We start from the raw sequence: 11,075 nt of genomic DNA on the forward strand, positions 1-11,075 counted from the left end.
GTGATGCACATGCAGCAGAGCTGTGTGTGTCTGTGACGTGTATGTAGCAGAGTTGTGTGTGTCTGTGACAAGCACATGTAGCAGAGCTGTGTGTGTTTGTGACATATGCATGTAGCAGAACTGTGCGTGGTGTGTGTGACACACATGGAGCAAAGCTGTGTGTATCTATGACACGTGCATTTAATGTTGCAGAGCTGTGTGTGTCTGTGACATGTGCATGTAGCAGAGCTGTGTGGGTCTGTGACATGCTCATATAGCACAGCTATGTTTGGTGTGTGACATGTACATGTAGCAGAGCTGTGTGTGTGACACAGCCATGTAATGTAGCAGAACTGTGTGTGCTGTGTGACGCACATGTAGCAGAGCTGTGTATGTCTGTGACACGTGCATGCAATATAGCAGAGCTGTGTGTATGTGATGCACATGTAGCAAAGCTGTGTGCGTCTGTGACATGAGCAAGTAGCAGACCTGTGTGTGTCTGTGACACACGCATGTAGTAGAGCTGTTTGTGTCTGTGACGTGCATGTAGCAGAGCTGTGTGTGTCTGTGCCACGTGCATATAGCTCTGCTGTGTGTGTCGGTGACACGTGCATGTAGCAGACCTGTGTGTGCCTGTGACACGTGCATGTAGAAGACCTGTGTGTGTCTGTGACACACGCATATAGCACTGCCGTATGTGTCTGTAACACACGCATGTAGCACTGCTGTATGTGTCTGTGACATGCGCATGTAGCAAAGCTGTGTGCGTCTGTGACACATGCATTCTCATCTGCTTTCTTTCCTGTTAACTCTCAAGTTCCAATACTTCACAAGTCACTGCTGCCCCTTGATGGTTTCTGTAGGACCTCTTATCTCAATATTGCTTTCCTCTTCACAGTCATCTTACATGTCCAGTTGCCAGTAGGACTATATGTTTCGCTATTGCCATTGCTGCTGTCCTGTTGTAGTGACTCAGACCTAGGAGGTGTTAATCAGCGAGGAGAAAATGAGATGGTGGTCACAGTGGCTCTACTGCTCCTCTTGGTGTAGTGGCCCAGAGTTAATGGAGCCATATGTATGAATGTGTTTGTCTTTTGCATTTGTATTGTCAGTGTCTTGTGTATGAGTGAATTTGATATGTATTGCACCTCTGCTGCACTGAATGGGTTACTGTCTGTGTTATGTCTGAAAACTGTATCTTGTTGTTGGCATGTGACCATGTTATATATATGTGATTGCAAGGTGTAGTGCAAGACTCAGGCAGTCAGTAGTCTTTTTTCTTGAGAGAGCCTAGGAGTAAAAGCAAGGAACTTTTATTGAGTAGGAGAGACTGTGCCTTCTCTTGTGTGGAGCCCCAAGGATGGAAGAGGATGAGAGATTGCCTTGTGTGTACCCTGGGCTCAATTCACCCAGGCCTTCCTGCTATTGACCTGGAGGACTGAGAGAGTGAGAGGAAGCGCCATGCAATGCTGAGTGCCCTTTCTTAAATGTGTATGTTGACCGGTAGGGAGCTGGAGAGAGAGAGAAGGAGAGTGGCCAGGAACAGAACCCCGCAGATAACTTGGACTGTGGACTCATCTGTCATCCTGTGATTCCTCCCTATCACACCACTAGTTTGTTTGCACCAGTGTCCTGTTGGCTTGTGTAAATTGTTTGGACTGTTAACTGTTGGCACAAATAAACGAGTTTAAATGACCGTTCCTGGTTCTGCTCTGAAATGTTATCCCTGTGTGTGGACTCTTTATTAACAATGTCTGGAATTACTGCAGAAGATGGAATGGTGGCGTCATGAGTGACAAGAACATTAGGATAAACCGCATCTTGGATTACTCTGTGAAACTACCCCAGCAGTAACTTGGACAGGTCCCATGCTACCCCCAGGGCAGGAGATAGTAGAGCCCCGTGACAAGGCTTCAATCTACCCCGCTATCTCCTTGGCTGTGGGCCTGCTCCTCGGACGCTGCACTGGCAGATGGTTAAAAATGGTGTCTGACTGGGCTTACCTAAGCCAGTGGTAAAAATAATAAATAAAATAATAAAATAGGCAGCTGTTATGGCCTGCTACCCGCGGAGTTGGGTAGGGTAAGATGTTGGTAGTCATGACACCAGTCCATATATGGGTAGGGACCCATTCTGGACAAAAATAATAAATACAAAAAATTGAGAACTAAACAACAATGGGGGTAATAATCTTTGCACTCCCGTACTGTTGTGTGGTACGTCAGTGCAGTATATCGATGATGGGAAGAAACTCCAGGAAGCAGACTTTAAATGAACAAACAACTTAACTCTTTATTGCAGGGAGAGAGAGTATTTGATGTTTCAGTTACATGGCATTCAATTGAGATAGACAATGAACTGAGATTACACTTGCAGACATTGATGAACTCTCTTCTACATGTGGGTTACTCCTGAACCTGATTCTTTTCAGAGAACTAACATTAACTTCCAGCTTTTCTTCCTGGCTTTGACTATAGCTTAGAACATTAATTGCTGAATTGATTTCTTGCCTCTCTCTATTTCTTCTTTTCTCTCTTTTTATGTCTCTCTCCTCTGCTAACTCTTCAGAATAACTTGGCTTGGTATTCACACTTGTTGTTCCATCTTCCCATTGTACTGATTATTGTAGACGTTCTCCTGGTTCCTCCCCGGTCTCCTTCAGAATCGGCTGAGCTGGCTAGACTAACCCCGCCCACTCTCTAACTTTTATACCTTTCCTCTCCACCAATCCTAAACTAGGGGAAAACTCTCTATCCAATCCCAGACCAGCTAGGTGACTGGCAAGTACGAAAGCAGGTTAGGGTGTATTCTACAAAGTCATGCAAGATTAGATAGTAGGAACGCCAGAGTTTAACAACTTGCTTAACCATTTAAAGGGATATACACATAATTACACACATTTACAAATATATATATATGTACACTTCACCTTAGGCAGCAGATAGCAATGCTGTGGAACCCCAATTCCGGGGTGCTACACTGTGAGCGCTCAGGATGCAAAGCTTCATAATTCACTGCTGCTCCATGTCACCTTTTGTAGGACCTCTCATCTCACTTCTGCTTTCCTGTTAACAGTCATATTTCATGTCCTCCTACAAGTACAATGTTATGTCTTACAGTTTTCATCTGCTTCTTTCTTGTTAGCTCTCAGGATATAAGACTTCATAATGCATTGTAGCCCATTAGTGGTTTATGGTTGCTCTCAGGGTTCAGGATCTCTCATCCTCATGTTGCCCTCTGCTTGTTTGCTGTTAGATCTCAGGCTACAGAACTTCAGAATTCACTATAGTCAACTGCTGATTTGCTGTTAGCTCTCAGTGTGACCGCCGGGATTCCCTGCTACAGCAGAGCTGTAGGGTCGTCTGCCAGTGACTACTGTCACTACAGGGGATGTTTTCCCCTGTAACTGGGGCTCCTATGGATGCCCCAGCTACAGTGGGTGTCAAATTAAAAAAAATATATATATATGAATATCTCCCAGAGGTCTTATATGATGTCATGGGGGACATAGATAGTAAAAAAACATAATTACATACACAAGTAAAACAAAATTACAGAATAAAACAACAATATATACATAAGAAAGAAAATAACCCAAAACCGTCGCTATAAGTACCCTGTAATCCAAAACCATACATAGAATATATCAAAATGTCCAAAACAAAAAAAGGAACCCGTTCCCATACTTTACTTTAGCATAAATATACTAAGGCCTCATGTCCACGGGGAAAATAAGAATTAAAATCCGCAGCGGATTTTAACTCTTCTCCCGCACGCGGATCCGCACCCCATAGGGATGCATTGACCACCCGCGGGTAGATAAATACCCGCGGATCGTCAATAAAAGTGATTTTAAAAAAAATGGAGCATGAAAAAATCTGGACCATGCTCCATTTTCATGCGGGTCTCCCGCGGGGACGGCTCCCGCGGGCTTCTATTGAAGCCTATGGAAGCCGTCCGGATCCGCGGGAGACCTAAAATAGGAATTTAAAAGAATTTACTCACCCGCAGCGGGCCGGGAAGGTCTTCTCTTCCTCACGGCCGCATCTCCCTTGCTTCGGCTCGGCAGATGTGCCCGGCGCATGCGCGCGGCACGTCGACGACGTGCCGGCGACGTGCCGCCGGCGTGAGGAATTCATCCGCCGGCCGAAAAAGAAGATCCGGCCGTGAGGAAGAGCAGAGCTTCCCCGCCCGCTACGGATAGGTAAATTCTTATAAATTCTTATTTTTATGCCTCATGTCCGCGGGGCAGGAGGGACCCGCTACGGATTCTACATGTAGAATCCGTAGCGGGCCCGATTTTCCCCGTGGACATGAGGCCTAATAAAAAAAAATAACTATGAATGTTAAAAAAATCATTTTATTAGCTTTTTACCCCAAATAGAACGGAAAAAAGAGTCAGTGAAAAAGATATTTTAAATATCGCCCTTTATGTCACAGGAAAAAAAGTGCAGCAAAAATTATTTTGGTAGCTAAAGGAAAAAAAAAATAGGGCAGTATAACCGCATGGGTAAAATCCCTAAAAAGTGTCTTTTCCTTAAGGTACAAAACAGCCTGTTCCTTAAAGGGTTAAGGGTCTGCTCTAAGTTGTGCTCAATTTAAGAAGTCTGGTCTGGGTTCTGATTCATTTTAGTGGTGTGGTTTGGGGTCTGTTTAGTTTTAGGGGTCTGTTCTGGGGCTTCACTAATTTTAGGAGTCAGGTTTGGGCTATGTTTAAATTTAGGGGTGCATTCTGAAATCTGATGAATTTTGGAAGTCAGGTTTGGGGTCTGTTTAATTTTAGGGATCTATCTATGGTCTGAGTCAATTCAGGGGTCTGTTCTCTGGTTTAATTCATTTTCGGGGTCTGGTTTGGGGTCCAATTAATCTGAGGGTTTTGTCTGGGGTCTGTTTCATATTAGGGGTTTGATCCATATTCTCATTAATTTTATAGGCTTGTTCTGGGGTCTGAATAAGTTTAAAGTTTTGATCTGGAGTTTGGTTAATTTTTGGGGTCTGGTTTGGAGTCTGATTAAAGTGACCCTTCCGTTTCAGATCAAAAGTCTTTCCTGGGACCTAACCCCTTAGGAAATTCTGGTGGAGCCAAGATTGACAGTGGGGTGACGCCCCCTGATGCTGAATGGCTGCACAGCTACCAGGCCTCTAGGTCCTGGAAGGCCACTAAATTGTTCTAAAAATCCATACTGCAGTCCCCACTGCAGCCATAAGGGGCTTCCTCGCCATAGACCGAGAAGGTGGAACCCCCCTCAGTGTTATAGCGCAGCGCGGGCTACAAACCACTGAGGCGAAAGCGCTGTGAAGCGCCTTCTCCTGCGCCGCTGGCAGGGGCCCAAAAGCTCCCCCCCCCCCCTACTCCCCCAGATGTAACTGTCAGATCGCAGCCGCTGCAGGGAGGCCACAGGGCCGGTGGGAGAGACACTCACAGCCGGCGAAGGCACAGTCCAGGACCACATGGCAACGGTAGGCCAGAAGCGACCCCCTCCCCAGATGTTATTTCACATCGTGGCTTCTGCAGGGAGCCCACAGAGCCGTCGGGAAAGACACAGCTGATGCCCGCACCGTCGAGCTGCACAGCAGGGATCACACAGCTGCGCAGCCCAGTCGGCTGCATGGATGAGAACACAAGGGAGGCAATAATACCGGGGAATACCACATGGAGGGCGCCTCCCTCAAGCAGGGAGCCAACAGTGGCGGGACTGTAACACCGAGCCACATAACTGTGGTGAAGCACAGTGGCGGGTAAGAGAGAGTGAACGAGACTGACTTACATGGCACACCACTTCAGGCCCTCATCCATTGCGGCACCTTCTAGGACCTTAAGGTGTTCTGCCAATCGGGAGCTAGGGGTGTGACAGGGGTGTTCCTCTATGGAAGCCCTGTCAAACCCCTAGCTTCCGGTGGCGTCAAGATACAATAATACCGGGTATACAGTTAGTCCCCGACTTGCGAACAGGTTCCGTTCCGGGAGCCCGTTCGCAAGTCCGTTTTGTTCGCAAGTCGAACAAATGGTTGGATGGAGGGAATAGCGGGTGGATCCCGCTCCATACAACGTCGGGTGCCGGCTGTTCTTACAGCGGGCACCCGGCGGCAGCAGTTCTGACGAGCCGCGCCGCTTGTCAGAACTGTTAACACTTTAAATACCGCTCTGACAGCGGTATTTAAAGTGTTAACAGTTCTGACGAGCGGCGCGGCTCGTCGGAACTGCTGCCGCCGGGTGCCCGCTGTAAGAAACAGCCTGCACCCGACGTTCAGGGGGCCCGTACAGCGTCCCACGATGAGATCGCGGGACGCTGTGTGGTTGCTAGGCAGCCGGGGACCTCCTGAAAGGCCCCAGGGCTGCCTATGCAGAGTGCCTATCAAGCGCACGGCTTGCTAGGCGCTCTGCATAGACAGCCCTAGGGCCTTTCAGAAGGCCCCCGGCTGCCCAGCAACCGCGATGTGACCGGACAGGCTTCTATCAGGCTTGATAGAAGCCTGTCCGCTCCATGCACAGTATGATGTAATGCCATAGCATTACATCATACTGTGCTGTAGAGATAGTTCGTATCTAGCGAAATTCGTAAGTAGAATGTTCGCAAGTCGGGGACTATCTGTATTACCTGCTGTTGCTCTATTCTACGGTTCCTATGATCCATTGGTTCCAGGTTCTGTTTTTGCCCGTCCACGATGGCCGACACAATATTCATAGTACCTAATCCCCACAGTGTATTACTTTTGTTAGATCTGCTTTCTGAATGGTTAGAGCTGCTCATGTGATCAGCACTGGCCAATCAGACAGTGTGCATTAGGTAATTAGAAAATTGCTATGGCAATTTTGGATAGCTGAAAATGAGACTATAAACAAAAGAAAGGAGGGTAACAGAGGAGAACAGCTGCAAATAATATAACCCCACTCCCCCCATCTTTCTCTTGTCCCAGGACAGAAATTTGTCCTGAAACCAGAGGGACACTTTAATTTTAGGGGTCTGGTCTTGGGTCTGGTTAATTTTAGGGTCTGTTTTGAGGTCTGATTCATTTTAGGGGTCTTAATTAATTAGATTTTCCACTAACAAATAATAATTAATCTTGATGTTCTACAGAACTGGCAAAACATTAACGAGACGACTTCTTTTCCGTTGGTTCTCAGTCCACCCCTGGATGGTCCAACCTTAGATGCCCCCTTCCCCGCTATCAATAATTACCATTGTGAACAAGGTTATTATAAAATTGTGAAATGATGGCGGAGAATCAGTCATTCCTAGACAAAGTCAAACTTTTAATCAGCTCAGATGAGGACATGGAGTAATTTCATGTCTGGCAAGGTGTAATATCACAGACACTGCAGTGTCCCTCTATTACTGTCAATAGTCCATGGCACAAAGTTTTCAGCTTCCTAATGATCACTAATGTGTAAAATCACACCAGAAAATGCCCCTCTCAGTGAACGCCAGGAGACAGAAGGAGGGGCAGCTTGACCGTGTTCTTATGGATAAAAACCACAACTTTTTTAACCTTATAAGCTCCAGTAATATAAATGTACATACAATGTGTCACTTTGAATTACAGTTGGGCGTCAGAAAGGACATCCGCTCATTATATACACTCTCTATCAAAAACAATCCAGCCACTAGAAATTGTCATTTTGCGGCAAAAGCCAGCATGCAGTTCCATCTCAGGCAGATATATAAATGATGAGAGTTATGGTAATTAGATGAACGTTCTTGTCACCGGAGGCCCTACAAGTGGCAACCCCCTTGGCCTATAAAAGGCTCTTGGAGGCTCCTTGTGTGTAGTGAGCTCTTTTCCCGCTTGTGTAGAGCTTGTTGACCACTAGACAGCTCTACAATGCAATCCTAAAGATTTCACCCCCTTAAAAGAGTTTCAGAGGGGCACATTTTTTAAATTTGAGAAGCTGGATCTTCATATCCAAGAATTGTCCCCCACCAGGCCGTTCTGACCAAACTGTTTGGGGGTGTTGGGACTAGTGAATGTGTGAGGACACAAACTAGGCAACCAGACTCAGGATGCCGTCAACAGACCACCAGTAGAGAGCATCATCTGATTGTCCAACAAACACCAGCAGTTACAACTGTTTCGTTGTCCGCCATCCAGGGACAAGTGGCGCCATCGTTACAGGCCCTTGTGTTTGTCAAAACCATTTCCAGGTGCTTGTTTGAAGGACATTTGGTCTCACGGTGCCCATTAAGTGTTCGGCCTTGTACCCCCATCATTGCCTTTATTTACAGTGGTGCCATGAATGGCGAAACTGCACGCTACGGAGTGGAACCGACTTGCATTCAGCAACCAATCCAGGTTTTGTTTGAGCACTTCTGCAGCGTCCGAGGAGCGGGCCTACAGCCGAGGAGATGGCGAGGCAGATATGGGGCCTTGTCACGGAGGCGCTACAATCTCCTGCCCTGGGGGTAGCTTGAGACCCGTCCAAATTGCTGCACAAAGAAAATGTAACCAGAGGTTACCTGCAATCTTCTTGTCACTCATGACGTCATCGTTCCGTCCTCTACGGCGAATCTCAGTGAAGTAAGTAACTTGGACTACACACAGGGATACTTTCTGGACAAACCGGAAACGCTCGGTAATGTCCGTTTACTGTAACTTCAGCAGAGCTTGAACATAAAACAATTGTTTGGCACAAATTACACTGCTAGAAGGTGGTGTGACAGGGAGGACTTTTCAGGGTAATCCGGACAATCCACAGTCCCAGTTATCTGTGTGATCCCGCTCCCGGCGACTTTCTCTATTTCCCTTCAACACTCTACCGGTCAACACTCACACTTCTGGTGCCTTACTGTCTCAAGCAGCGGTCCTTCTTTCTCTATATCTCAGTGCTTAGTGGTAGGACCGGCACATCCTGGGTAGAGTAGGCTCAGGCCAAGCAGAAGGATATCGCTTAGCTTCTTCCATTCTACACACACAGACCGATTAATGCCTGTGGGGTTCACTCGCTTTCAGATTCCTACTCTTTGCAAGCACTCTGTCCTACTTTGGTAAGAAGTCTACAACGACTCTCTCTTTTTGCACCTTGCACACACATATATATCACAAGGTCACATGATATACAACAAAATACATTTTTCAGACATAACCTAGACATTAATTCATTCAGTGCTGCAGAGATACAATACACATACCAAATGCACACTGACAGGACAATGGCACAAGACAAACATATAACATTATGGAGGGGGCCCCCTGATTCTGGGTCAAGAGGCATTTTCCAGCAGGATAATACTCTGCCGAACACACAAGAGGGTCACAGGAGTCCCCACAACATTGTCACACTTCCGTGACTGCCCGGTCACCAGATTTATTGCCAACACAACATGTATGGGACCATCTGGGATGCCAATCTCGCCAACCTCCGAGTTTGCACTAGTCAGAGGCTTAGTTACAGCAAATATGGAGCAATATGCCGCAGGATACAATACAGGATCTGTATGCCTTCCTGACCATCAGTATCGCATCTTGTATCCAAGCTTTAGGCAGCACAACAGGGTACTAGAGCTTCCATGCCCCCTGTATCACCTTTTGTAACCAAGCTAGAAATGGTACAACAGGGTACTAGAGCCTCCATGCCAGCCAGAATCACATCTTGCATTCAAGCTAGAGGTGGTCCGGCAAGGTATGAGAGCCTGCATGCCCTCTCGTATCACAACTTGTATCCAAGCTAGAGATGGCCCAACAGGGTACTAGAGCCTCCATGCCCACCAGTAACTCATCCCATATCCAAGCTACAGGAGGCCAAACAGGATACTAGAGTCTCCATGCCCTCTAAACATACTTTATATTCAAGCTAGGGGCGGTACAACAGGAAACTAGAGCCTCCATGGCCGAATCACATCTTGTATCCTATCTTCAGGAAGCCCAATAGGATACTAAAGCCTCCATGACTGCCCGTATTTCATCTTATATCCAATCTACAGGTGGCCCAACAGAGTACTAGAGCCTCTATGCCAGTCTGTATCATGTCTTGTATCCAAACAGGAGGTGGCCCAACAGAGTACTAGAGCCTCTATGTCAGTCTGTATCATGTCTTGTATCCAAACAGGAGGTGGTACAACAGGGTACTAGAGCCTTCATGCTAGCCCGTATCACGTCTTGTATCCAAGCTAGAGGCAGTACAGCATTGTAATAGAGCCACCATACCCACCCATATCACATCTTGTGTCCAAGCTAGAGGCGGTACAACAGCGTACTAGTACCTCTATGCCCATCCATATCACATCTTGTATCCATGAAGAGGTGGCCCAACAGGGTACTAGAGCCTCCATGCCCCCTGTATCACAGCTTGTATCCAAGCTAAAGGTGGTACAACAGAGTACTAGAGCCTCCATGCCCACCTGTATCACATCTTATATCCAAGCTAGAGGCGGTACAACAGGGTACTAGAGCCTTCCTACAAGGGTCCGGTTCTCCACAATAAATGATCCTTTTGCTCTGATATTGTAATCACTTACTTATATCAATGTTACAATCACACAGAGAAAGTTATATTCCATTCGACAACTTCTACGGGAGGGATGTTACTGACAATGAGTGCATATATATATATATATATATATATATATATAATCTAGTTGATATACCCGGCTTCACCAGGTTAATTTGCTTCAGGTGTTTATTTGTTGTTTGCACTGAAAATTTCATGAAGTGGTGGTTACTTCAGACAAACCGAGGAATAAAATATGTATACACATTCTTCTCAGGCTGCATGTACCAATGTCCCTCTGCAGGTTTTGCCACCCCTCCCACTCTCCCCACTTTTTACCCTCAAAGGTAACACCCCTTTTAATTCAAATTTATCCACAGACAGGAGGATGCAGCCACTTTTTAGCCTTAAAGGCATGCTCCAACCCTGCACTCCATGGCTGCTTCCTTATCTACTCTACAGCCTTTCAGTATATGCACACAGAGATCAGTTATATTCTCCTCACTATATACACATAGTGGTGAGGTAGATTCTCCTCAGTATATACACACAGAGGTCAATTAGATTCTACTCAGTATATACACATAGAGGTCAGTTAGATTCTCCTCAATATATACACACAGAGGTGAGGTACATTCTCCTCTATGTGTATATACTGAGGAGAATCTAC

Source organism: Eleutherodactylus coqui, chromosome 2 (genome assembly GCF_035609145.1).
Source record: "Eleutherodactylus coqui strain aEleCoq1 chromosome 2, aEleCoq1.hap1, whole genome shotgun sequence".
NCBI lineage: Eukaryota > Metazoa > Chordata > Amphibia > Anura > Eleutherodactylidae > Eleutherodactylus > Eleutherodactylus coqui.